A 23863-nucleotide genomic window follows, 5' to 3' on the forward strand; every position below is an offset into this window, starting at 1 on the left:
TAACGTCTTGGAGATGTTGTCCGACAGAACAGCCGCTCCGATTCTGCTGGGGTGCAGGCCATTAGCACGGTAGAGCACATTGTACATTAAAAAATGTGCGGTATTTTTGATGGGAGATACTTATGGCTATCCTGGTAACAAGGGGCCAGAGTTATAACCCTCATCCATTGTTATAACACTATATCCATTGTGCTCTGCACGCGTGGGTTCGAATCCCATCCTCGTCGTTTGATGTCTTTAGTGTTTCGAGAGAGCCAAGTGCGCATGGAAAAGCAGTTCAAATGACATTGCTGCCGACTTTAACGACATCATCCTTAAAATAGCTGCATAAACACAACACAGCCCAGCTTCGGCCAGATGAGCAAGTGAGTGACGAGGTGGCCGAGTGGTTAAGGCGATGGACTGCTAATCCATTGTGCTCTGCACGCGTGGGTTCGAATCCCATCCTCGTCGTTTGATGTCTTTAGTGTTTCAAGAGAGCCAAGTGCGCATGGAAAAGCCGTTCAAATGACATTGCTGCCGACTTTAACGACATCATCCCTAAAATAGCTGCAGAAACACACCACACCCCTGCTTCGGGCAGATGTGCAGGCGTAGTGACGAGGTGGCCGAGTGGTTAAGGCGATGGACTGCTAATCCATTGTGCCCTGCACGCGTGGGTTCGAATCCCATCCTCGTAGTTTGATGTCTTTAGTGTTTCGAGAGAGCCAAGTGCACATGGAAAAGTCGTTCAAATAATATTGCTGCCGACTTTAACGACATCATCATTAAAATAGCTGCAGAAACACAGCACAGCCCAGCTTCGGGCAGATGCGCAGGTGAGTGACGAGGTGGCCGAGTGGTTAAGGCGATGGACTGCTAATCCATTGTGCTATGTGCGCATGGGTTTGAGTCCCATCCTTGGTGTTTAGTTTCACATGGAGCCTAGAGGACAGGTCAACCGCAGGGGTGCAGCTCATGGCAAGCTTTTAATTATAGCTGTATATAAGGCTCATGTTCATTTCTGAAAACGTTGTTGAGATCCGGATCAATACAATAAGCCCCCTGGTTAATGGATATAATCATTTTAAATACAAAAACACGTTCAAGGGAGGTCCAAATCCTGGCTAAACCAGCCACCTTCAAGCTTATGCTTACGACACCACAGCGAAAAAAGAACGTAAAAAAAGCAAAAGTACAATTCCCTTTTACAACTAGTCATGAAGCCTCTTAAGAGACTGTCAAAAGATGCCAAGGCTGACTGTATTTCAAGTCATCCCAGTGGGGTATTGGGTAAAGTTTTCAACCAGCAAAGCTCACGTCTCGGGTGAGCCTCATAGACTATGATATTGCCTCTGCGAAACAATGCCAGACAAGATAGCGACGTCTCCTGTGGTTTTATATGGACATGGAACGACAGGGTGGTATCACATTTTAAACTGCCATGTAATCAGCCTTTTGGAACGGCAGGCTGCATGGTGTGTCTATGAAACAGGTGAGTGAAATGCACATAGAGGTTTATTAATTGTTCTCTCTTAGCTCAAAGAACAAAATGTGCAGTATTTTTGATGGGAGATACTTATGGGTATCATGGTAACAAAGGGGCAGAGTTATAAGCCTCAATCTCCAAGAAAATGTTTGAGTTTTGGATCGATTCGATGAGCCCCCTACCAGTTTGGGTAGGATAATGAAGAGTGCAAGGACACTGCAAACATATTCTGAGAGAGGTCCAATGTAAGCTATGCTGCCATTTTCTTGACCCAGGCGTTCTCTCTAGGTTCTTACCAACAAAGCAGAAGCAGCACACAAAAGAAACATAAGCACATCTCCCTCTATCAACACTGTTGTGAGTTTCCCAACCTTCCTCCTAAAGAGATGTAGGTGAGTGACAAGGTGTCCGAATGGTTAAGGCGATGGACTGCTAATCCATTGTGCTCTTTATGCGTGTCTTTGAATCCCATCCATGTCGTTTGATGTCTTTAGTGTTCAAGAAAGCCAAGTGTGCCTGGCAAAGCTCTTTGCTTCCAACCACAACCTCATCATACTAAAGATAGATGCGGAAAAACTCCACGTGCAGGCGAGTGGCTGCGTGGTTAAGGCAATGGATTCCTAATCCATTGTGCTCTGCACGCATGGGTTCGGATCCCATCTTCGATGTTTGTTGTCTTTAGTGTTTTGAGAGAGCCAAGTGCGCAGGGAAAAGCCGTTCAAAGTACATTGCTGCCGACTTTAACGATATCATCCTTAAAATAGCTGCAGAAACACACCACAGCCCAGCTTCGGGCAGATGTGCAGGTGAGTGACGAGGTGGCCGAGTGGTTAATGCGATGGACTGCTAATCCATTTTGCTCTGTGCGCATGGGTTTGAGTCCCATCCTTGTTGTTTAGTTTCAGAGGGAGCCTAGAGGACAGGTCAACCGCAGGGGTGCAGCTCATGGCAAGCTTTTAATTATAGCTGTATATAAAGCTCATGTTCATTTCTGAAAACGTTGTTGATATCCGGATCAATACAATAAGCCCCCTGGTTAATGGATATAATCATTTTAAATACAAAAACACGTTCAAGGGAGGTCCAAATCCTGGCTAAACCAGGCTCATTCAAGCGTATGCTTTCAACACCACAGAATGTAAAAAAAGCAAAAGTACAATTCCCTTTTACAACTAGTCATGAAGCCTCTTAAGAGATTGTCAAAAATTGCCAAGGCTGACTGTATTTCAAGTCATCCCAGCTGGTTATTGGGTAAAGCTTTCAACCAGCAAAGATCACGTCTCGGATGAGCCTCAAAGACTATGATATGGCCTCTGCGAAAGAATGCCAGACAATGTAGCGACGTCTCCTGTGGTTTTATCTGGACATGGAACGACAGGGTGGTATCACGTTTTAAACTGCCATGTAATCAGCCTTTTGGAACGGCCGGCTGCATGGTATGTCTATTGGCGCTTTTCCACTACACAGTACCAGCTCGCCTTGGCTCGGCTCGGCTCGACTCGACTCGCCTTTGTTTGGTTTTCCACTGTGTAAAAGTTGTACCTGTACCTGCTTTCGGGTACTTTTTTTCGTACCACCTCCGGCGAGGTTCTAAGCGAGCTAAGGCGATACTAAAATGTGACGTGAAAACAATGCCGACTGCTGATTGGTCAGAGAGAATCGTCACTATTCACTGCGTCATCATTGCACGCGCCAGATGGAGTATCCAGAATAACCCTGCCTTTTTTAAATAGTTTAGCCAGAGATAGTTACTAAACTTACTACTATTATTATGGCAACTCGGAAGGATACGCCGTGGTCAAACGAGGAGGTGCAGACATTCCTTTGTTTGGTTGACGAAGAGAGGATCCAGCGAGAGCTTGATGGGGCAACGAGGAACGAAAGGCGTCGCTATGACGACCGGGTACTATTTGTGGCGATACTTTCTGCAATGGAAAACGGAACGAAAAGCGAGCCGAGTCGAGGCGAGCCAAGGCGAGTCGAGTCGAGTCGAGCTGGTACTGGTAATGGAAAAGCGCCATATGAAACAGGTGAGTGAAATGCACATAGAGGTTTATTAATTGTTCTCTCTTAGCTCAAAGAACAAAATGTGCGGTATTTTTGATGGGAGATACTTTTGGGTATCCTGGTAACAAAGGGGCAGAGTTATAAGCCTCAATCTCCAAGAACATGTTTGAGTTTTGGATCGATTCGATGAGCCCCCTACCAGTTTGGGTAGGATAATGAAGAGTGCAAGGACACTGCAAACATATTCTGAGAGAGGTCCAATGTAAGCTATGCTGCCATTTTCTTGACCCAGGCGTTCTCTCTAGGTTCTTACCAACAAAGCAGAAGCAGCACACAAAAGAAACATAAGCACATGTCCCTCTATCAACACAGCTGTGAGTTTCCCAACCTTCCTCCTAAAGACGTGTAGGTGAGTGACAAGGTGGCCGAATGGTTAAGGCGATGGACTGCTAATCCCTTGTGCTCTTTATGCGTGTGTTCGAATCCCATCGTCTTCGTTTGTTGTCTTTAGTGTTTCGAGAGAGCCAAGTGCGCATGGAAAAGCCGTTCAAAGTACATTGCTGCCGACTTTAACGACATCATCCTTAAAATAGCTGCAGAAACACACCACACCCCAGCATTCGGCCAGAAGAGCAGGTGAGTGACGAGGTGGCCGAGTGGTTAAGGCGATGGACTGCTAATCCATTGTGCTCTGCACGCGTGGGTTCGAATCCCATCCTAGTCGTTTGATGTCTTTAGTGTTTCGAGAGAGCCAAGTTCACATGGAAAAGCCGTTCAAATGACATTGCTGCCGACTTTAACGACATCATCCTTAAAATAGCTGCAGAAACACACCACACCGCAGCTTCGGGCAGATGTGCAGGCGTAGTGACGAGGTGGCCGAGTGGTTAAGGCGATGGACTGCTAATCCATTGTGCTCTGCACGCGTGGGTTCGAATCCCATCCTCGTCGTTTGATGTCTTTAGTGTTTCGAGAGAGCCAAGTGCGCATGGAAAAGCCGTTCAAAGTACATTGCTGCCGACTTTAACGACATCATCCTTAAAATAGCTGCAGAAACACACCACACCCCAGCATTCGGCCAGAAGAGCAGGTGAGTGACGAGGTGGCCGAGTGGTTAAGGCGATGGACTGCTAATCCATTGTGCTCTGCACGCGTGGGTTCGAATCCCATCCTAGTCGTTTGATGTCTTTAGTGTTTCGAGAGAGCCAAGTTCACATGGAAAAGCCGTTCAAATGACATTGCTGCCGACTTTAACGACATCATCCTTAAAATAGCTGCAGAAACACACCACACCGCAGCTTCGGGCAGATGTGCAGGCGTAGTGACGAGGTGGCCGAGTGGTTAAGGCGATGGACTGCTAATCCATTGTGCTCTGCACGCGTGGGTTCGAATCCCATCCTCGTTGTTTGATGTCTCTAGTGTTTCGAGAGAGCCAAGTGCGCATGGAAAAGCCGTTCAAATGACATTGCTGCCGACTTTAACGACATCATCCCTAAAATAGCTGCAGAAACACACAACACCCCTGCTTCGGGCAGATGTGCAGGCGTAGTGACGAGGTGGCCGAGTGGTTAAGGCGATGGACTGCTAATCCATTGTGCTCTGCACGCGTGGGTTCGAATCCCATCCTCGTTGTTTGATGTCTTTAGTGTTTCGAGAGAGCCAAGTGCGCATGGAAAAGCCGTTCAAATGACATTGCTGCCGACTTTAACGACATCATCCATAAAATAGCTGCAGAAACACACCACAGCCCAGCTTCGGCCAGATGAGCAGGTGAGTGACGAGGTGGCCGAGTGGTTAAGGCGATGGACTGCTAATCCATTGTGCTCTGCACGCGTGGGTCTGAATCCCATCCTCGTCGTTTGATGTCTTTAGTGTTCAAGAAAGCCAAGTGTGCCTGGCAAAGCTTTTTGCTTCCAACTACAACGTCATCATACTAAAGATAGATGCAGAAAAACTGTACGTGCAGGCGAGTTGCTGCGTGTCTCTCTAATCCTTTGTGCTCTGTGCGCATGGGTTTGAGTCCCATCCTTGGTGTTTAGTTTCACAGGGACCCTAGAGGACAGGTCAACCGCAGGGGTGCCGCTCATGGCAAGCTTTTAATTATAGTTGTATATAAAGCTCATGTTCATTTCTGAAAACGTTGCTGAGATCCGGATCAATACAATAAGCCTCCTTGTTAATGGATATAATCATTTTAAATACAAAAACACGTTCAAGGGAGGTCCAAATCCTGTCTAAACCAGCCACGTTCAAGCTTATGCTTTCGACACCACAGCGAAAACAGAACGTGAAAAAAGAAAAAGTACAATTCCCTTTTACAACTAGTCATGAAGCCTCTTAAGAGACTGTCAAAAATTGCCAAGGCTGACTGTATTTCGAGTCATCCCAGCGGGGTATTGGGTAAAGTTTTCAACCAGCAAAGATCACGTCTCGGATGAGCCTCATAGACTATGATATTGCCTCTGCGAAAGAATGCCAGACAAGGTAGCGACGTCTCCTGTGGTTTTATATGGACATGGAACGACAGGGTGGTATCACATTTTTAAACTGCCATGTAATCAGCCTTTTGGAACGGCCGGCTGCATGGTGTGTCTATGAAACAGGTGAGTGAAATGGACATAGAGGTTTATTAATTGTTCTCTCTTAGCTCAAAGAACAAAATGTGCGGTATTTTTGATGGGAGATACTTATGGCTATCCTGGTAACAAAGGGCCAGAGTTATGACCCTCAATCTCCAAGAACATGTTTGAGTTTTGGATCGATTCGATGAGCCCCCTACCAGTTTGGGTAGGATAATGAAGAGTGCAAGGACACTGCAAACATATTCTGAGAGATGTCCAATGTAAGCTATGCTGCCATTTTCTTGACCCAGGTGTTCTCTCTAGGTTCTTACCAACAAAGCAGAAGCAGCACACAAAAGAAACATACGCACATCTCCCTGTCAACACAGTTGTGAGTTTCCCAACCTTCCTCCTAAAAATGTGCAGGTGAGTGACAAGGTGGCCGAGTGGTTAAAGCGATGGACTGCTAATCCATTGTGCTCTTTAAGTGTGGGTTCGAATACCATCCTCGTCGTTTGATGTCTTTAGTGTTTCGAGAGAGCCAAGTGCACATGGAAAAGCCGTTCAAATGACATTGCTGCCGACTTTAACGACATCATCCTTAAAATAGCTGCAGAAACACACCACACCCCAGCTTCGGGCAGATGTACAGGCGTAGTGAGGAGGTGGCCGAGTGGTTAAGGCGATGGACTGCTAATCCATTGTGTTCTGCACGCGTGGGTTCATGTTCATTTCTGAAAACGTTGCTGAGATCCAGATCAATACAATAAGCCTCCTGGTTAATGGATATAATCATTTTAAATACAAAAACACGTTCAAAGGAGGTCCAAATCCTGTCTAAACCAGCCACGTTCAAGCTTATGCTTTCGACACCACAGCGAAAACAGAATGTAAAAAAAGCAAAAGTACAATTCCCTTTTACGACTAGTCATGAAGCCTCTTAAGAGACTGTCAAAAATTGCCAAAGCTGACTGTATTTCAAGTCATCCCAGCGGGGTATTGGGTAAAGTTTTCAACCAGCAAAGATCACGTCTCGGATGAGCCTCATAGACTATGATATTGCCTCTGCGAAAGAATGCCAGACAAGGTAGCGACATCTCATTTTATTTTATCTGGACATGGAACGACAGGGTGGTATCACGTTTTAAACTGCCATGTAATCAGCCTTTTGGAACGGCCGGCTGCATGGTGTGTCTATGAAACAGGTGAGTGAAATGGACATAGAGGTTTATTAATTGTTCTCTCTTAGCTCAAAGAACAAAATGTGCGGTATTTTTGATGGGAGATACTTATGGCTATCCTGGTAACAAAGGGCCAGAGTTATAACCCTCAATCTCCAAGAACATGTTTGAGTTTTGGATCGATTCGATGAGCCCCCTACCAGTTTGGGTAGGATAATGAAGAGTGCAAGGACACTGCAAACATATTCTGAGAGAGGTCCAATGTAAGCTATGCTGCCATTTTCTTGACCCAGGCGTTCTCTCTAGGTTCTTACCAACAAAGCAGAAGCAGCACACAAAAGAAACATAAGCACATGTCCCTCTATCAACACAGCTGTGAGTTTCCCAACCTTCCTCCTAAAGACGTGCAGGTGAGTGACAAGGTGGCCGAAGGGTTAAGGCGATGGACTGCTAATCCATTGTGCTCTTTATGCGTGTGTTCGAATCCCATCGTCTTCGTTTGTTGTCTTTAGTGTTTCGAGAGAGCCAAGTGCGCATGGAAAAGATGTTTAAAGTACATTGCTGCCGACTTTAACGACATCATCCTTAAAATAGCTGCAGAAACACACCACACCCCAGCTTCGGGCAGGTGTGCAGACGAAGTGACGAGGTGGCCGAGCGGTTAAGGCGATGGACTGCTAATCCATTGTGTTCTGCACGCGTGGGTTCATGTTCATTTCTGAAAACGTTGCTGAGATCCGGATCAATACAATAAGCCTCCTGGTTAATGGATATAATCATTTTAAATACAAAAACACGTTCAAAGGAGGTCCAAATCCTGTCTAAACCAGCCACGTTCAAGCTTATGCTTTCGACACCACAGCGAAAACAGAATGTAAAAAAAGCAAAAGTACAATTCCCTTTTACAACTAGTCATGAAGCCTCTTAAGAGACTGTCAAAAATTGCCAAGGCTGACTGTATTTCAAGTCATCCCAGCGGGGTATTGGGTAAAGTTTTCAACCAGCAAAGATCACGTCTCGGATGAGCCTCATAGACTATGATATTGCCTCTGCGAAAGAATGCCAGACAAGGTAGCGACATCTCATTTTATTTTATCTGGACATGGAACGACAGGGTGGTATCACGTTTTAAACAGCCATGTAATCAGCCTTTTGGAACGGCCGGCTGCATGGTGTGTCTATGAAACAGGTGAGTGAAATGGACATAGAGGTTTATTAATTGTTCTCTCTTAGCTCAAAGAACAAAATGTGCGGTATTTTTGATGGGAGATACTTATGGCTATCCTGGTAACAAAGGGCCAGAGTTATAACCCTCAATCTCCAAGAACATGTTTGAGTTTTGGATCGATTCGATGAGCCCCCTACCAGTTTGGGTAGGATAATGAAGAGTGCAAGGACACTGCAAACATATTCTGAGAGAGGTCCAATGTAAGCTATGCTGCCATTTTCTTGACCCAGGCGTTCTCTCTAGGTTCTTACCAACAAAGCAGAAGCAGCACACAAAAGAAACATAAGCACATGTCCCTCTATCAACACAGCTGTGAGTTTCCCAACCTTCCTCCTAAAGACGTGCAGGTGAGTGACAAGGTGGCCGAATGGTTAAGGCGATGGACTGCTAATCCATTGTGCTCTTTATGCGTGTGTTCGAATCCCATCGTCTTCGTTTGTTGTCTTTAGTGTTTCGAGAGAGCCAAGTGCGCATGGAAAAGATGTTTAAAGTACATTGCTGCCGACTTTAACGACATCATCCTTAAAATAGCTGCAGAAACACACCACACCCCAGCTTCGGGCAGGTGTGCAGACGAACTGACGAGGTGGCCGAGCGGTTAAGGCGATGGACTGCTAATCCATTGTGCTCTGCACGCGTGGGTTCGAATCCCATCCTCGTCGTTTGATGTCTTTAGTGTTTCGAGAGAGCCAAGTGCGCATGAAAAAGCCGTTCAAATGACATTGCTGCCGACTTTAACGGCATCATCCCTAAAATAGCTGCAGAAACATACCACACCCCTGCTTCGGGCAGATGTGCAGGCGTAGTGACGAGGTGGCCGAGTGGTTAAGGCGATGGACTGCTAATCCATTGTGCTCTGCACGCGTGGGTTCGAATCCCATCCTCGTCGTTTGATGTCTTTAGTGTTTCGAGAGAGCCAAGTGCGCATGGAAAAGCCGTTCAAATGACATTGCTGCAGACTTTAACGACATCATCCCTAAAATAGCTGCAGAAACATACCACACCCCTGCTTCGGGCAGATGTGCAGGCGTAGTGACGAGGTGGCCGAGTGGTTAAGGCGATGGACTGCTAATCCATTGTGCTCTGCACGCGTGGGTCTGAATCCCATCCTCATCGTTTGATGTCTTTAGTGTTCAAGAAAGCCAAGTGTGCCTGGCAAAGCTTTTTGCTTCCAACTACAACGTCATCATACTAAAGATAGATGCAGAAAAACTCTACGTGCAGGCGAGTTGCTGCGTGTCTCTCTAATCCTTTGTGCTCTGTGCGCATGGGTTTGAGTCCCATCCTTGGTGTTTAGTTTCACAGGGAGCCTAGAGGACAGGTCAACCGCAGGGGTGCCGCTCATGGCAAGCTTTTAATTATAGCTGTATATAAAGCTCATGTTCATTTCTGAAAACGTTGCTGAGATCCGGATCAATACAATAAGCCTCCTGGTTAATGGATATAATCATTTTAAATACAAAAACACGTTCAAGGGAGGTCCAAATCCTGTCTAAACCAGCCACGTTCAAGCTTATGCTTTCGACACCACAGTGAAAACAGAACGTAAAAAAAGAAAAAGTACAATTCCCTTTTACAACTAGCCATGAAGCCTCTTAAGAGACTGTCAAAAATTGCCAAGGCTGACTGTATTTCAAGTCATCCCAGCAGGGTATTGGGTAAAGTTTTCAACCAGCAAAGATCACGTCTCGGATGAGCCTCATAGACTATGATATTGCCTCTGCGAAAAAATGCCAGACAAGGTAGCGACATCTCATTTTATTTTATCTGGACATGGAACGACAGGGTGGTATCACGTTTTAAACTGCCATGTAATCAGCCTTTTGGAACGGCCGGCTGCATGGTGTGTCTATGAAACAGGTGAGTGAAATGGACATAGAGGTTTATTAATTGTTCTCTCTTAGCTCAAAGAACAAAATGTGCGGTATTTTTGATGGGAGATACTTATGGCTATCCTGGTAACAAAGGGCCAGAGTTATAACCCTCAATCTCCAAGAACATGTTTGAGTTTTGGATCGATTCGATGAGCCCCCTACCAGTTTGGGTAGGATAATGAAGAGTGCAAGGACACTGCAAACATATTCTGAGAGAGGTCCAATGTAAGCTATGCTGCCATTTTCTTGACCCAGGCGTTCTCTCTAGGTTCTTACCAACAAAGCAGAAGCAGCACACAAAAGAAACATAAGCACATGTCCCTCTATCAACACAGCTGTGAGTTTCCCAACCTTCCTCCTAAAGACGTGCAGGTGAGTGACAAGGTGGCCGAATGGTTAAGGCGATGGACTGCTAATCCATTGTGCTCTTAATGCGTGTGTTCGAATCCCATCGTCTTCGTTTGTTGTCTTTAGTGTTTCGAGAGAGCCAAGTGCACATGGAAAAGCCGTTCAAATGACATTGCTGCCGACTTTAACGACATCATCCTTAAAATAGCTGCAGAAACACACCACACCCCAGCTTCGGGCAGATGTACAGGCGTAGTGAGGAGGTGGCCGAGTGGTTAAGGCGATGGACTGCTAATCCATTGTGTTCTGCACGCGTGGGTTCATGTTCATTTCTGAAAACGTTGCTGAGATCCAGATCAATACAATAAGCCTCCTGGTTAATGGATATAATCATTTTAAATACAAAAACACGTTCAAAGGAGGTCCAAATCCTGTCTAAACCAGCCACGTTCAAGCTTATGCTTTCGACACCACAGCGAAAACAGAATGTAAAAAAAGCAAAAGTACAATTCCCTTTTACAACTAGTCATGAAGCCTCTTAAGAGACTGTCAAAAATTGCCAAGGCTGACTGTATTTCAAGTCATCCCAGCGGGGTATTGGGTAAAGTTTTCAACCAGCAAAGATCACGTCTCGGATGAGCCTCATAGACTATGATATTGCCTCTGCGAAAGAATGCCAGACAAGGTAGCGACATCTCATTTTATTTTATCTGGACATGGAACGACAGGGTGGTATCACGTTTTAAACTGCCATGTAATCAGCCTTTTGGAACGGCCGGCTGCATGGTGTGTCTATGAAACAGGTGAGTGAAATGGACATAGAGGTTTATTAATTGTTCTCTCTTAGCTCAAAGAACAAAATGTGCGGTATTTTTGATGGGAGATACTTATGGCTATCCTGGTAACAAAGGGCCAGAGTTATAACCCTCAATCTCCAAGAACATGTTTGAGTTTTGGATCGATTCGATGAGCCCCCTACCAGTTTGGGTAGGATAATGAAGAGTGCAAGGACACTGCAAACATATTCTGAGAGAGGTCCAATGTAAGCTATGCTGCCATTTTCTTGACCCAGGCGTTCTCTCTAGGTTCTTACCAACAAAGCAGAAGCAGCACACAAAAGAAACATAAGCACATGTCCCTCTATCAACACAGCTGTGAGTTTCCCAACCTTCCTCCTAAAGACGTGCAGGTGAGTGACAAGGTGGCCGAATGGTTAAGGCGATGGACTGCTAATCCATTGTGCTCTTTATGCGTGTGTTCGAATCCCATCGTCTTCGTTTGTTGTCTTTAGTGTTTCGAGAGAGCCAAGTGCGCATGGAAAAGATGTTTAAAGTACATTGCTGCCGACTTTAACGACATCATCCTTAAAATAGCTGCAGAAACACACCACACCCCAGCTTCGGGCAGGTGTGCAGACGAAGTGACGAGGTGGCCGAGTGGTTAAGGCGATGGACTGCTAATCCATTGTGCTCTTCACGCGTGGGTTCGAATCCCATCCTCGTCGTTTGATGTCTTTAGTGTTTCGAGAGAGCCAAGTGCGCATGAAGTAGCCGTTCAAATGACATTGCTGCCGACTTTAACGGCATTATCCCTAAAATAGCTGCAGAAACATACCACACCCCTGCTTCGGGCAGGCATAGTGACGAGGTGGCCGAGTGGTTAAGGCGATGGACTGCTAATCCATTGTGCTCTGCACGCGTGGGTTCGAATCCCATCCTCGTCGTTTGATGTCTTTAGTGTTTCGAGAGAGCCAAGTGCGCATGGAAAAGCCGTTCAAATGACATTGCTGCAGACTTTAACGACATCATCCCTAAAATAGCTGCAGAAACATACCACACCCCTGCTTCGGGCAGATGTGCAGGCGTAGTGACGAGGTGGCCGAGTGGTTAAGGCGATGGACTGCTAATCCATTGTGCTCTGCACGCGTGGGTCTGAATCCCATCCTCATTGTTTGATGTCTTTAGTGTTCAAGAAAGCCAAGTGTGCCTGGCAAAGCTTTTTGCTTCCAACTACAACGTCATCATACTAAAGATAGATGCAGAAAAACTCTACGTGCAGGCGAGTTGCTGCGTGTCTCTCTAATCCTTTGTGCTCTGTGCGCATGGGTTTGAGTCCCATCCTTGGTGTTTAGTTTCACAGGGAGCCTAGAGGACAGGTCAACCGCAGGGGTGCCGCTCATGGCAAGCTTTTAATTATAGCTGTATATAAAGCTCATGTTCATTTCTGAAAACGTTGCTGAGATCCGGATCAATACAATAAGCCTCCTGGTTAATGGATATAATCATTTTAAATACAAAAACACGTTCAAGGGAGGTCCAAATCCTGTCTAAACCAGCCACGTTCAAGCTTATGCTTTCGACACCACAGTGAAAACAGAACGTAAAAAAAGAAAAAGTACAATTCCCTTTTACAACTAGCCATGAAGCCTCTTAAGAGACTGTCAAAAATTGCCAAGGCTGACTGTATTTCAAGTCATCCCAGCGGGGTATTGGGTAAAGTTTTCAACCAGCAAAGATCACGTCTCGGATGAGCCTCATAGACTATGATATTGCCTCTGCGAAAGAATGCCAGACAAGGTAGCGACATCTCATTTTATTTTATCTGGACATGGAACGACAGGGTGGTATCACGTTTTAAACTGCCATGTAATCAGCCTTTTGGAACGGCCGGCTGCATGGTGTGTCTATGAAACAGGTGAGTGAAATGGACATAGAGGTTTATTAATTGTTCTCTCTTAGCTCAAAGAACAAAATGTGCGGTATTTTTGATGGGAGATACTTATGGCTATCCTGGTAACAAAGGGCCAGAGTTATAACCCTCAATCTCCAAGAACATGTTTGAGTTTTGGATCGATTCGATGAGCCCCCTACCAGTTTGGGTAGGATAATGAAGAGTGCAAGGACACTGCAAACATATTCTGAGAGAGGTCCAATGTAAGCTATGCTGCCATTTTCTTGACCCAGGCGTTCTCTCTAGGTTCTTACCAACAAAGCAGAAGCAGCACACAAAAGAAACATAAGCACATGTCCCTCTATCAACACAGCTGTGAGTTTCCCAACCTTCCTCCTAAAGACGTGCAGGTGAGTGACAAGGTGGCCGAATGGTTAAGGCGATGGACTGCTAATCCATTGTGCTCTTAATGCGTGTGTTCGAATCCCATCGTCTTCGTTTGTTGTCTTTAGTGTTTCGAGAGAGCCAAGTGCGCATGGAAAAGCTGTTCAAAGTACATTGCTGCCGACTTTAACGACATCATCCTTAAAATAGCTGCAGAAACACACCACACCCCAGCTTCGGGCAGATGTGCAGACGAAATGACGAGGCGGCCGAGCGGTTAAGGCGATGGACTGCTAATCCATTGTGCTCTGCACGCGTGGGTTCGAATCCCATCCTCGTCGTTTGATGTCTTTAGTGTTTCGAGAGAGCCAAGTGCGCATGAAAAAGCCGTTCAAATGACATGGCTGCCGACTTTAACGACATCATCCCTAAAATAGCTGCAGAAACATACCACACCCCTGCTTCGGGCAGATGTGCAGGCGTAGTGACGAGGTGGCCGAGTGGTTAAGGCGATGGACTGCTAATCCATTGTGCTCTGCACGCGTGGGTTCGAATCCCATCCTCGTCGTTTGATGTCTTTAGTGTTTTGAGAGAGCCAAGTGCGCATGGAAAAGCCGTTCAAATGACATTGCTGCAGACTTTAACGACATCATCCCTAAAATAGCTGCAGAAACATACCACACCCCTGCTTCGGGCAGATGTGCAGGCGTAGTGACGAGGTGGCTGAGTGGTTAAGGCGATGGACTGCTAATCCATTGTGCTCTGCACGCGTGGGTTCAAATCCCATCCTCGTCGTTTGATGTCTTTAGTGTTTCGAGAGAGCCAAGTGCGCATGGAAAAGTCGTTCAAATGACATTGCTGCCGACTTTAACGACATCATCCATAAAATAGCTGCAGAAACACACCACAGCCCAGCTTCGGCCAGATGAGCAGGTGAGTGACGAGGTGGCCGAGTGGTTAAGGCGATGGACTGCTAATCCATTGTGCTCTGCACGCGTGGGTCTGAATCCCATCCTCGTCGTTTGATGTCTTTAGTGTTCAAGAAAGCCAAGTGTGCCTAGCAAAGCTTTTTGCTTCCAACTACAACGTCATCATACTAAAGATAGATGCAGAAAAACTCTACGTGCAGGCGAGTTGCTGCGTGTCTCTCTAATCCTTTGTGCTCTGTGCGCATGGGTTTGAGTCCCATCCTTGGTGTTTAGTTTCACAGGGAGCCTAGAGGACAGGTCAACCGCAGGGGTGCCGCTCATGGCAAGCTTTTAATTATAGCTGTATATAAAGCTCATGTTCATTTCTGAAAACGTTGCTGAGATCCGGATCAATACAATAAGCCTCCTGGTTAATGGATATAATCATTTTAAATACAAAAACACGTTCAAGGGAGGTCCAAATCCTGTCTAAACCAGCCACGTTCAAGCTTATGCTTTCGACACCACAGTGAAAACAAAACGTAAAAAAAGAAAAAGTACAATTCCCTTTTACAACTAGCCATGAAGCCTCTTAAGAGACTGTCAAAAATTGCCAAGGCTGACTGTATTTCAAGTCATCCCAGCGGGGTATTGGGTAAAGTTTTCAACCAGCAATGATCACGTCTCGGATGAGCCTCATAGACTATGATATTGCCTCTGCGAAAGAATGCCAGACAAGGTAGCGACGTCTCCTGTGGTTTTATATGGACATGGAACGACAGGGTGGTATCACATTTTAAACTGCCATGTAATCAGCCTTTTGGAACGGCCGGCTGCATGGTGTGTCTATGAAACAGGTGAGTGAAATGGACATAGAGGTTTATTAATTGTTCTCTCTTAGCTCAAAGAACAAAATGTGCGGTATTTTTGATGGGAGATACTTATGGCTATCCTGGTAACAAAGGGCCAGAGTTATGACCCTCAATCTCCAAGAACATGTTTGAGTTTTGGATCGATTCGATGAGCCCCCTACCAGTTTGGGTAGGATAATGAAGAGTGCAAGGACACTGCAAACATATTCTGAGAGATGTCCAATGTAAGCTATGCTGCCATTTTCTTGACCCAGGCGTTCTCTCTAGGTTCTTACCAACAAAGCAGAAGCAGCACACAAAAGAAACATACGCACATCTCCCTGTCAACACAGTTGTGAGTTTCCCAACCTTCCTCCTAAAAATGTGCAGGTGAGTGACAAGGTGGCCGAGTGGTTAAAGCGATCGACTGCTAATCCATTGTGCTCTTTAAGTGTGGGTTCGAATACCATCCTCGTCATTTGATGTCTTTAGTGTTTCGAGAGAGCCAAGTGCGCATGGAAAAGCCGTTCAAATGACATTGCTGCCGACTTTAACGACATCATCCTTAAAATAGCTGCAGAAACACACCACACCCCAGCTTGGGGCAGATGTACAGGCGTAGTGAGGAGGTGGCCGAGTGGTTAAGGCGATGGACTGCTAATCCCTTGTGTTCTGCACGCGTGGGTTCGAATCCCATCCTCGTCGTTTGATGTCTTTAGTGTTTCGAGAGAGCCAAGTCTGCCTGGCAAAGCTTTTTGCTTCCAACTACAACGTCATCATACTAAAAGATAGATGCAGAAAAACTCTACGTGCAGTCGAGGTGCTGCGTGTCTCTCTAATCCTTTGTGCTCTGTGCGCATGGGTTTGAGTCCCATCCTTGGTGTTTAGTTTCACAGGGAGCCTAGAGGACAGGTCAACCGCAGGGGTGCCGCTCATGGCAAGCTTTTAATTATAGCTGTATATAAAGCTCAAGTTTTGGATCGATTCGATGAGCCCCCTACCAGTTTGGGTAGGATAATGAAGAGTGCAAGGACACTGCAAACATATTCTGAGAGAGGTCCAATGTAAGCTATGCTGCCATTTTCTTGACCCAGGCGTTCTCTCTAGGTTCTTACCAACAAAGCAGAAGCAGCACACAAAAGAAACATAAGCACATGTCCCTCTATCAACACAGCTGTGAGTTTCCCAACCTTCCTCCTAAAGACGTGCAGGTGAGTGACAAGGTGGCCGAATGGTTAAGGCGATGGACTGCTAATCCATTGTGCTCTTTATGCGTGTGTTCGAATCCCATCGTCTTCGTTTGTTGTCTTTAGTGTTTCGAGAGAGCCAAGTGCGCATGGAAAAGCTGTTCAAAGTACATTGCTGCCGACTTTAACGACATCATCCTTAAAATAGCTAAAATAGCTGCAGAAACACACCACACCCCAGCTTCGGGCAGATGTGCAGATGAAGTGAAGAGGTGGCCGAGCGGTTAAGGCGATGGACTGCTAATCCATTGTGCTCTGCACGCGTGGGTTCAAATCCCATCCTCGTCGTTTGATGTCTTTAGTGTTTCGAGAGAGCCAAGTCTGCCTGGCAAAGCTTTTTGCTTCCAACTACAACGTCATCATACTAAAAGATAGATGCAGAAAAGCTCTACGTGCAGTCGAGTTGCTGCGTGTCTCTCTAATCCTTTGTGCTCTGTGCGCATGTTTTTGAGTCCCATCCTTGGTGTTTAGTTTCACAGGGAGCCTAGAGGACAGGTCAACCGCAGGGGTGCCGCTCATGGCAAGCTTTTAATTATAGCTGTATATAAAGCTCATGTTCATTTCTGAAAACGTTGCTGAGATCCAGATCAATACAATAAGCCTCCTGGTTAATGGATATAATCATTTTAAATACAAAAACACGTTCAAGGGAGGTCCAAATCCTGTCTAAACCAGCCACGTTCAAGCTAATGCTTTGGACACCACAGCGAAAACAGAATGTAAAAAAAGCAAAAGTACAATTCCCTTTTACAACTACTCATGAAGCCTCTTAAGAGACTGTCAAAAATTGCCAAGGCTGACTGTATTTCAAGTCATCCCAGCGGGGTATTGGGTAAAGTTTTCAACCAGCAAAGATCACGTCTCGGATGAGCCTCATAGACTATGATATTGCCTCTGCGAAAGAATGCCAGACAAGGTAGCGACACCTCATTTTCTTTTATCTGGACATGGAACGACAGGGTGGTATCACGTTTTAAACTGCCATGTAATCAGCCTTTTGGAACGGCCGGCTGCATGGTGTGTCTATGAAACAGGTGAGTGAAATGGACATAGAGGTTTATTAATTGTTCTCTCTTAGCTCAAAGAACAAAATGTGCGGTATTTTTGATGGGAGATACTTATGGCTATCCTGGTAACAAAGGGCCAGAGTTATAACCCTCAATCTCCAAGAACATGTTTGAGTTTTGGATCGATTCGATGAGCCCCCTACCAGTTTGGGTAGGATAATGAAGAGTGCAAGGACACTGCAAACATATTCTGAGAGAGGTCCAATGTAAGCTATGCTGCCATTTTCTTGACCCAGGCGTTCTCTCTAGGTTCTTACCAACAAAGCAGAAGCAGCACACAAAAGAAACATAAGCACATGTCCCTCTATCAACACAGCTGTGAGTTTCCCAACCTTCCTCCTAAAGACGTGCAGGTGAGTGACAAGGTGGCCGAATGGTTAAGGCGATGGACTGCTAATCCATTGTGCTCTTAATGCGTGTGTTCGAATCCCATCGTCTTCGTTTGTTGTCTTTAGTGTTTCGAGAGAGCCAAGTGCGCATGGAAAAGCTGTTCAAAGTACATTGCTGCCGACTTTAACGACATCATCCTTAAAATAGCTGCAGAAACACACCACACACCAGCTTCGGGCAGATGTGCAGACGAAGTGATGAGGTGGCCGAGCGGTTAAGGCGATGGACTGCTAATCCATTGTGCTCTGCACGCGTGGGTTCGAATCCCATCCTCGTCGTTTGATGTCTTTAGTGTTTCGAGAGAGCCAAGTGCGCATGAAAAAGCCGTTCAAATGACATTGCTGCCGACTTTAACGACATCATCCCTAAAATAGCTGCAGAAACATACCACACCCCTGCTTCGGGCAGATGTGCAGGCGTAGTGATTAGGTGGCCGAGTGGTGAAGGCGATGGACTGCTAATCCATTGTGCTCTGCACGCGTGGGTTCGAATCCCGTCCTCGTCGTTTGATGTCTTTAGTGTTTCGAGAGAGCCAAGTGCGCATGGAAAAGCCGTTCAAATGACATTGCTGCAGACTTTAACGACATCATCCCTAAAATAGCTGCAGAAACATACCACACCGCTGCTTCGGGCAGATGTGCAGGGGCGTAGTGACGAGGTGGCCGAGTGGTTAAGGCGATGGACTGCTAATCCATTGTGCTCTGCACGCGTGGGTTCGAATCCCATCCTCGTCGTTTGATGTCTTTAGTGTTTCGAGAGAGCCAAGTGCGCATGGAAAAGCCGTTCAAATGACATTGCTGCAGACTTTAACGACATCATCCTTAAAATAGCTGCAGAAACACACCACACCCCAGCTTCGGGCAGATGTGCAGACGAAGTGACGAGGTGGCCGAGCGGTTAAGGCGATGGACTGCTAATCCATTGTGCTCTGCACGCGTGGGTTCGAATCCCATCCTCGTCGTTTGATGTCTTTTGTGTTTCGAGAGAGCCAGGTGCGCATGAAAAAGCCGTTCAAATGACATTGCTGCCGACTTTAACGACATCATCCCTAAAATAGCTGCAGAAACATACCACACCCCTGCTTCGGGCATATGTGCAGGCGTAGTGACGAGGTGGCCGAGTGGTTAAGGCGATGGACTGCTAATCCATTGTGCTCTGCACGCGTGGGTTCGAATCCCATCCTCGTCGTTTGATGTCTTTAGTGTTTCGAGAGAGCCAAGTGCGCATGGAAAAGCCTTTCAAATGACATTGCTGCAGACTTTAACGACATCATCCCTAAAATAGCTGCAGAAACATACCACACCCCTGCTTCGGGCAGATGTGCAGGCGTAGTGACGAGGTGGCCGAGTGGTTAAGGCGATGGACTGCTAATCCATTGTGCTCTGCACGCGTGGGTTCGAATCCCATCCTCGTCGTTTGATGTCTTTAGTGTTTCGAGAGAGCCAAGTGCACATGGAAAAGCCGTTCAAATGACATTGCTGCCGACTTTAACGACATCATCCTTAAAATAGCTGCAGAAACACACCACACCCCAGCTTCGGGCAGATGTGCAAGCGTAGTGACGAGGTGGCTGAGTGGTTAAGGCGATGGACTGCTAATCCATTGTGCTCTGCACGCGTGGGTTCAAATCCCATCCTCGTCGTTTGATGTCTTTAGTGTTTCGAGAGAGCCAAGTGCGCATGGAAAAGTCGTTCAAATGACATTGATGCCGACTTTAACGACATCATCCATAAAATAGCTGCAGAAACACACCACAGCCCAGCTTCGGCCAGATGAGCAGGTGAGTGACGAGGTGGCCGAGTGGTTAAGGCGATGGACTGCTAATCCATTGTGCTCTGCATGCGTGGGTCTGAATCCCATCCTCGTCGTTTGATGTCTTTAGTGTTCAAGAAAGCCAAGTGTGCCTGGCAAAGCTTTTTGCTTCCAACTACAACGTCATCATACTAAAGATAGATGCAGAAAAACTCTACGTGCAGGCGAGTTGCTGCGTGTCTCTCTAATCCTTTGTGCTCTGTGCGCATGGGTTTGAGTCCCATCCTTGGTGTTTAGTTTCACAGGGAGCCTAGAGGACAGGTCAACCGCAGGGGTGCCGCTCATGGCAAGCTTTTAATTATAGCTGTATATAAAGCTCATGTTCATTTCTGAAAACGTTGCTGAGATCCGGATCAATACAATACGCCTCCTGGTTAATGGATATAATCATTTTAAATACAAAAACACGTTCAAGGGAGGTCCAAATCCTGTCTAAACCAGCCACGTTCAAGCTTATGCTTTCGTCACCACAGTGAAAACAGAACGTAAAAAAAGAAAAAGTACAATTCCCTTTTACAACTAGCCATGAAGCCTCTTAAGAGACTGTCAAAAATTGCCAAGGCTGACTGTATTTCAAGTCATCCCAGCGGGGTATTGGGTAAAGTTTTCAACCAGCAAAGATCACGTCTCGGATGAGCCTCATAGACTATGATATTGCCTCTGCGAAAGAATGCCAGACAAGGTAGCGACGTCTCCTGTGGTTTTATATGGACATGGAACGACAGGGTGGTATCACATTTTAAACTGCCATGTAATCAGCCTTTTGGAACGGCCGGCTGCATGGTGTGTCTATGAAACAGGTGAGTGAAATGGACATAGAGGTTTATTAATTGTTCTCTCTTAGCTCAAAGAACAAAATGTGCGGTATTTTTGATGGGAGATACTTATGGCTATCCTGGTAACACAGGGCCAGAGTTATGACCCTCAATCTCCAAGAACATGTTTGAGTTTTGGATCGATTCGATGAGCCCCCTACCAGTTTGGGTAGGATAATGAAGAGTGCAAGGACACTGCAAACATATTCTGAGAGATGTCCAATGTAAGCTATGCTGCCATTTTCTTGACCCAGGCGTTCTCTCTAGGTTCTTACCAACAAAGCAGAAGCAGCACACAAAAGAAACATACGCACATCTCCCTGTCAACACAGTTGTGAGTTTCCCAACCTTCCTCCTAAAAATGTGCAGGTGAGTGACAAGGTGGCCGAGTGGTTAAAGCGATGGACTGCTAATCCATTGTGCTCTGCACGCGTGGCTTCGAATACCATCCTCGTCATTTGATGTCTTTAGTGTTTCGAGAGAGCCAAGTGCGCATGGAAAAGCCGTTCAAATGACATTGCTGCCGACTTTAACGACATCATCCTTAAAATAGCTGCAGAAACACACCACACCCCAGCTTCGGGCAGATGTACAGGCGTAGTGAGGAGGTGGCCGAGTGGTTAAGGCGATGGACTGCTAATCCATTGTGTTCTGCACGCGTGGGTTCATGTTCATTTCTGAAAACGTTGCTGAGATCCAGATCAATACAATAAGCCTCCTGGTTAATGGATATAATCATTTTAAATACAAAAACACGTTCAAAGGAGGTCCAAATCCTGTCTAAACCAGCCACGTTCAAGCTTATGCTTTCGACACCACAGCGAAAACAGAATGTAAAAAAAGCAAAAGTACAATTCCCTTTTACGACTAGTCATGAAGCCTCTTAAGAGACTGTCAAAAATTGCCAAAGCTGACTGTATTTCAAGTCATCCCAGCGGGGTATTGGGTAAAGTTTTCAACCAGCAAAGATCACGTCTCGGATGAGCCTCATAGACTATGATATTGCCTCTGCGAAAGAATGCCAGACAAGGTAGCGACATCTCATTTTATTTTATCTGGACATGGAACGACAGGGTGGTATCACGTTTTAAACTGCCATGTAATCAGCCTTTTGGAACGGCCGGCTGCATGGTGTGTCTATGAAACAGGTGAGTGAAATGGACATAGAGGTTTATTAATTGTTCTCTCTTAGCTCAAAGAACAAAATGTGCGGTATTTTTGATGGGAGATACTTATGGCTATCCTGGTAACAAAGGGCCAGAGTTATAACCCTCAATCTCCAAGAACATGTTTGAGTTTTGGATCGATTCGATGAGCCCCCTACCAGTTTGGGTAGGATAATGAAGAGTGCAAGGACACTGCAAACATATTCTGAGAGAGGTCCAATGTAAGCTATGCTGCCATTTTCTTGACCCAGGCGTTCTCTCTAGGTTCTTACCAACAAAGCAGAAGCAGCACACAAAAGAAACATAAGCACATGTCCCTCTATCAACACAGCTGTGAGTTTCCCAACCTTCCTCCTAAAGACGTGCAGGTGAGTGACAAGGTGGCCGAAGGGTTAAGGCGATGGACTGCTAATCCATTGTGCTCTTTATGCGTGTGTTCGAATCCCATCGTCTTCGTTTGTTGTCTTTAGTGTTTCGAGAGAGCCAAGTGCGCATGGAAAAGATGTTTAAAGTACATTGCTGCCGACTTTAACGACATCATCCTTAAAATAGCTGCAGAAACACACCACACCCCAGCTTCGGGCAGGTGTGCAGACGAAGTGACGAGGTGGCCGAGCGGTTAAGGCGATGGACTGCTAATCCATTGTGTTCTGCACGCGTGGGTTCATGTTCATTTCTGAAAACGTTGCTGAGATCCGGATCAATACAATAAGCCTCCTGGTTAATGGATATAATCATTTTAAATACAAAAACACGTTCAAAGGAGGTCCAAATCCTGTCTAAACCAGCCACGTTCAAGCTTATGCTTTCGACACCACAGCGAAAACAGAATGTAAAAAAAGCAAAAGTACAATTCCCTTTTACAACTAGTCATGAAGCCTCTTAAGAGACTGTCAAAAATTGCCAAGGCTGACTGTATTTCAAGTCATCCCAGCGGGGTATTGGGTAAAGTTTTCAACCAGCAAAGATCACGTCTCGGATGAGCCTCATAGACTATGATATTGCCTCTGCGAAAGAATGCCAGACAAGGTAGCGACATCTCATTTTATTTTATCTGGACATGGAACGACAGGGTGGTATCACGTTTTAAACAGCCATGTAATCAGCCTTTTGGAACGGCCGGCTGCATGGTGTGTCTATGAAACAGGTGAGTGAAATGGACATAGAGGTTTATTAATTGTTCTCTCTTAGCTCAAAGAACAAAATGTGCGGTATTTTTGATGGGAGATACTTATGGCTATCCTGGTAACAAAGGGCCAGAGTTATAACCCTCAATCTCCAAGAACATGTTTGAGTTTTGGATCGATTCGATGAGCCCCCTACCAGTTTGGGTAGGATAATGAAGAGTGCAAGGACACTGCAAACATATTCTGAGAGAGGTCCAATGTAAGCTATGCTGCCATTTTCTTGACCCAGGCGTTCTCTCTAGGTTCTTACCAACAAAGCAGAAGCAGCACACAAAAGAAACATAAGCACATGTCCCTCTATCAACACAGCTGTGAGTTTCCCAACCTTCCTCCTAAAGACGTGCAGGTGAGTGACAAGGTGGCCGAATGGTTAAGGCGATGGACTGCTAATCCATTGTGCTCTTTATGCGTGTGTTCGAATCCCATCGTCTTCGTTTGTTGTCTTTAGTGTTTCGAGAGAGCCAAGTGCGCATGGAAAAGATGTTTAAAGTACATTGCTGCCGACTTTAACGACATCATCCTTAAAATAGCTGCAGAAACACACCACACCCCAGCTTCGGGCAGGTGTGCAGACGAACTGACGAGGTGGCCGAGCGGTTAAGGCGATGGACTGCTAATCCATTGTGCTCTGCACGCGTGGGTTCGAATCCCATCCTCGTCGTTTGATGTCTTTAGTGTTTCGAGAGAGCCAAGTGCGCA

General features: G+C 46.0%; 37 non-coding genes across 37 annotated transcripts; 24 read left to right on the forward strand and 13 right to left on the reverse strand.

Annotated features, from left to right (window-relative positions):
* Positions 1 to 371: 371 nt before the first annotated feature.
* On the forward strand, positions 372 to 453 carry trnas-gcu (transfer RNA serine (anticodon GCU)). The gene has a single exon. It is a non-coding gene; the product is annotated as a tRNA-Ser (tRNA).
* Positions 454 to 598: 145 nt separating this feature from the next.
* trnas-gcu (transfer RNA serine (anticodon GCU)) lies at positions 599 to 680 on the forward strand. The gene has a single exon. It is a non-coding gene; the product is annotated as a tRNA-Ser (tRNA).
* Positions 681 to 1205: 525 nt separating this feature from the next.
* LOC143742163 (U4 spliceosomal RNA) lies at positions 1206 to 1346 on the reverse strand. Its single transcript, XR_013205367.1, has one exon. It is a non-coding gene; the product is annotated as a U4 spliceosomal RNA (small nuclear RNA).
* Positions 1347 to 2652: 1306 nt separating this feature from the next.
* Positions 2653 to 2793, reverse strand: LOC143742039 (U4 spliceosomal RNA). The gene has a single exon (XR_013205329.1). It is a non-coding gene; the product is annotated as a U4 spliceosomal RNA (small nuclear RNA).
* A 1324-nt stretch (positions 2794 to 4117) lies between these two features.
* On the forward strand, positions 4118 to 4199 carry trnas-gcu (transfer RNA serine (anticodon GCU)). The gene has a single exon. It is a non-coding gene; the product is annotated as a tRNA-Ser (tRNA).
* Positions 4200 to 4344: 145 nt separating this feature from the next.
* trnas-gcu (transfer RNA serine (anticodon GCU)) lies at positions 4345 to 4426 on the forward strand. Its single transcript has one exon. It is a non-coding gene; the product is annotated as a tRNA-Ser (tRNA).
* Positions 4427 to 4571: 145 nt separating this feature from the next.
* trnas-gcu (transfer RNA serine (anticodon GCU)) lies at positions 4572 to 4653 on the forward strand. Its single transcript has one exon. It is a non-coding gene; the product is annotated as a tRNA-Ser (tRNA).
* Positions 4654 to 4798: 145 nt separating this feature from the next.
* Positions 4799 to 4880, forward strand: trnas-gcu (transfer RNA serine (anticodon GCU)). The gene has a single exon. It is a non-coding gene; the product is annotated as a tRNA-Ser (tRNA).
* A 145-nt stretch (positions 4881 to 5025) lies between these two features.
* trnas-gcu (transfer RNA serine (anticodon GCU)) lies at positions 5026 to 5107 on the forward strand. Its single transcript has one exon. It is a non-coding gene; the product is annotated as a tRNA-Ser (tRNA).
* A 144-nt stretch (positions 5108 to 5251) lies between these two features.
* trnas-gcu (transfer RNA serine (anticodon GCU)) lies at positions 5252 to 5333 on the forward strand. Its single transcript has one exon. It is a non-coding gene; the product is annotated as a tRNA-Ser (tRNA).
* A 475-nt stretch (positions 5334 to 5808) lies between these two features.
* On the reverse strand, positions 5809 to 5949 carry LOC143741619 (U4 spliceosomal RNA). Its single transcript, XR_013205175.1, has one exon. It is a non-coding gene; the product is annotated as a U4 spliceosomal RNA (small nuclear RNA).
* A 1023-nt stretch (positions 5950 to 6972) lies between these two features.
* LOC143741713 (U4 spliceosomal RNA) lies at positions 6973 to 7113 on the reverse strand. The gene has a single exon (XR_013205201.1). It is a non-coding gene; the product is annotated as a U4 spliceosomal RNA (small nuclear RNA).
* A 1024-nt stretch (positions 7114 to 8137) lies between these two features.
* Positions 8138 to 8278, reverse strand: LOC143741282 (U4 spliceosomal RNA). The gene has a single exon (XR_013204989.1). It is a non-coding gene; the product is annotated as a U4 spliceosomal RNA (small nuclear RNA).
* A 747-nt stretch (positions 8279 to 9025) lies between these two features.
* trnas-gcu (transfer RNA serine (anticodon GCU)) lies at positions 9026 to 9107 on the forward strand. Its single transcript has one exon. It is a non-coding gene; the product is annotated as a tRNA-Ser (tRNA).
* A 145-nt stretch (positions 9108 to 9252) lies between these two features.
* On the forward strand, positions 9253 to 9334 carry trnas-gcu (transfer RNA serine (anticodon GCU)). Its single transcript has one exon. It is a non-coding gene; the product is annotated as a tRNA-Ser (tRNA).
* Positions 9335 to 10036: 702 nt separating this feature from the next.
* LOC143741729 (U4 spliceosomal RNA) lies at positions 10037 to 10177 on the reverse strand. Its single transcript, XR_013205211.1, has one exon. It is a non-coding gene; the product is annotated as a U4 spliceosomal RNA (small nuclear RNA).
* Positions 10178 to 11201: 1024 nt separating this feature from the next.
* On the reverse strand, positions 11202 to 11342 carry LOC143741287 (U4 spliceosomal RNA). The gene has a single exon (XR_013204990.1). It is a non-coding gene; the product is annotated as a U4 spliceosomal RNA (small nuclear RNA).
* Positions 11343 to 12089: 747 nt separating this feature from the next.
* Positions 12090 to 12171, forward strand: trnas-gcu (transfer RNA serine (anticodon GCU)). Its single transcript has one exon. It is a non-coding gene; the product is annotated as a tRNA-Ser (tRNA).
* Positions 12172 to 12308: 137 nt separating this feature from the next.
* trnas-gcu (transfer RNA serine (anticodon GCU)) lies at positions 12309 to 12390 on the forward strand. Its single transcript has one exon. It is a non-coding gene; the product is annotated as a tRNA-Ser (tRNA).
* A 702-nt stretch (positions 12391 to 13092) lies between these two features.
* Positions 13093 to 13233, reverse strand: LOC143741295 (U4 spliceosomal RNA). The gene has a single exon (XR_013204992.1). It is a non-coding gene; the product is annotated as a U4 spliceosomal RNA (small nuclear RNA).
* A 747-nt stretch (positions 13234 to 13980) lies between these two features.
* trnas-gcu (transfer RNA serine (anticodon GCU)) lies at positions 13981 to 14062 on the forward strand. The gene has a single exon. It is a non-coding gene; the product is annotated as a tRNA-Ser (tRNA).
* Positions 14063 to 14207: 145 nt separating this feature from the next.
* On the forward strand, positions 14208 to 14289 carry trnas-gcu (transfer RNA serine (anticodon GCU)). Its single transcript has one exon. It is a non-coding gene; the product is annotated as a tRNA-Ser (tRNA).
* Positions 14290 to 14434: 145 nt separating this feature from the next.
* On the forward strand, positions 14435 to 14516 carry trnas-gcu (transfer RNA serine (anticodon GCU)). The gene has a single exon. It is a non-coding gene; the product is annotated as a tRNA-Ser (tRNA).
* A 144-nt stretch (positions 14517 to 14660) lies between these two features.
* trnas-gcu (transfer RNA serine (anticodon GCU)) lies at positions 14661 to 14742 on the forward strand. Its single transcript has one exon. It is a non-coding gene; the product is annotated as a tRNA-Ser (tRNA).
* Positions 14743 to 15217: 475 nt separating this feature from the next.
* LOC143741203 (U4 spliceosomal RNA) lies at positions 15218 to 15358 on the reverse strand. Its single transcript, XR_013204960.1, has one exon. It is a non-coding gene; the product is annotated as a U4 spliceosomal RNA (small nuclear RNA).
* A 1575-nt stretch (positions 15359 to 16933) lies between these two features.
* On the forward strand, positions 16934 to 17015 carry trnas-gcu (transfer RNA serine (anticodon GCU)). The gene has a single exon. It is a non-coding gene; the product is annotated as a tRNA-Ser (tRNA).
* Positions 17016 to 17492: 477 nt separating this feature from the next.
* Positions 17493 to 17633, reverse strand: LOC143741307 (U4 spliceosomal RNA). Its single transcript, XR_013204995.1, has one exon. It is a non-coding gene; the product is annotated as a U4 spliceosomal RNA (small nuclear RNA).
* A 747-nt stretch (positions 17634 to 18380) lies between these two features.
* trnas-gcu (transfer RNA serine (anticodon GCU)) lies at positions 18381 to 18462 on the forward strand. Its single transcript has one exon. It is a non-coding gene; the product is annotated as a tRNA-Ser (tRNA).
* Positions 18463 to 18836: 374 nt separating this feature from the next.
* On the forward strand, positions 18837 to 18918 carry trnas-gcu (transfer RNA serine (anticodon GCU)). The gene has a single exon. It is a non-coding gene; the product is annotated as a tRNA-Ser (tRNA).
* A 145-nt stretch (positions 18919 to 19063) lies between these two features.
* Positions 19064 to 19145, forward strand: trnas-gcu (transfer RNA serine (anticodon GCU)). The gene has a single exon. It is a non-coding gene; the product is annotated as a tRNA-Ser (tRNA).
* Positions 19146 to 19290: 145 nt separating this feature from the next.
* trnas-gcu (transfer RNA serine (anticodon GCU)) lies at positions 19291 to 19372 on the forward strand. Its single transcript has one exon. It is a non-coding gene; the product is annotated as a tRNA-Ser (tRNA).
* Positions 19373 to 19517: 145 nt separating this feature from the next.
* Positions 19518 to 19599, forward strand: trnas-gcu (transfer RNA serine (anticodon GCU)). Its single transcript has one exon. It is a non-coding gene; the product is annotated as a tRNA-Ser (tRNA).
* A 145-nt stretch (positions 19600 to 19744) lies between these two features.
* trnas-gcu (transfer RNA serine (anticodon GCU)) lies at positions 19745 to 19826 on the forward strand. The gene has a single exon. It is a non-coding gene; the product is annotated as a tRNA-Ser (tRNA).
* Positions 19827 to 20527: 701 nt separating this feature from the next.
* On the reverse strand, positions 20528 to 20668 carry LOC143741313 (U4 spliceosomal RNA). Its single transcript, XR_013204997.1, has one exon. It is a non-coding gene; the product is annotated as a U4 spliceosomal RNA (small nuclear RNA).
* Positions 20669 to 21690: 1022 nt separating this feature from the next.
* On the reverse strand, positions 21691 to 21831 carry LOC143741716 (U4 spliceosomal RNA). The gene has a single exon (XR_013205202.1). It is a non-coding gene; the product is annotated as a U4 spliceosomal RNA (small nuclear RNA).
* Positions 21832 to 22855: 1024 nt separating this feature from the next.
* Positions 22856 to 22996, reverse strand: LOC143741317 (U4 spliceosomal RNA). Its single transcript, XR_013205000.1, has one exon. It is a non-coding gene; the product is annotated as a U4 spliceosomal RNA (small nuclear RNA).
* Positions 22997 to 23743: 747 nt separating this feature from the next.
* On the forward strand, positions 23744 to 23825 carry trnas-gcu (transfer RNA serine (anticodon GCU)). The gene has a single exon. It is a non-coding gene; the product is annotated as a tRNA-Ser (tRNA).
* The last annotated feature ends 38 nt before the right edge of the window (positions 23826 to 23863 follow it).

This window comes from Siphateles boraxobius, unplaced genomic scaffold, assembly GCF_051911475.1.
Source record: "Siphateles boraxobius isolate OS27281-9 unplaced genomic scaffold, OSU_SipBor_1 1, whole genome shotgun sequence".
In the NCBI taxonomy this organism is placed as follows: domain Eukaryota; kingdom Metazoa; phylum Chordata; class Actinopteri; order Cypriniformes; family Leuciscidae; genus Siphateles; species Siphateles boraxobius.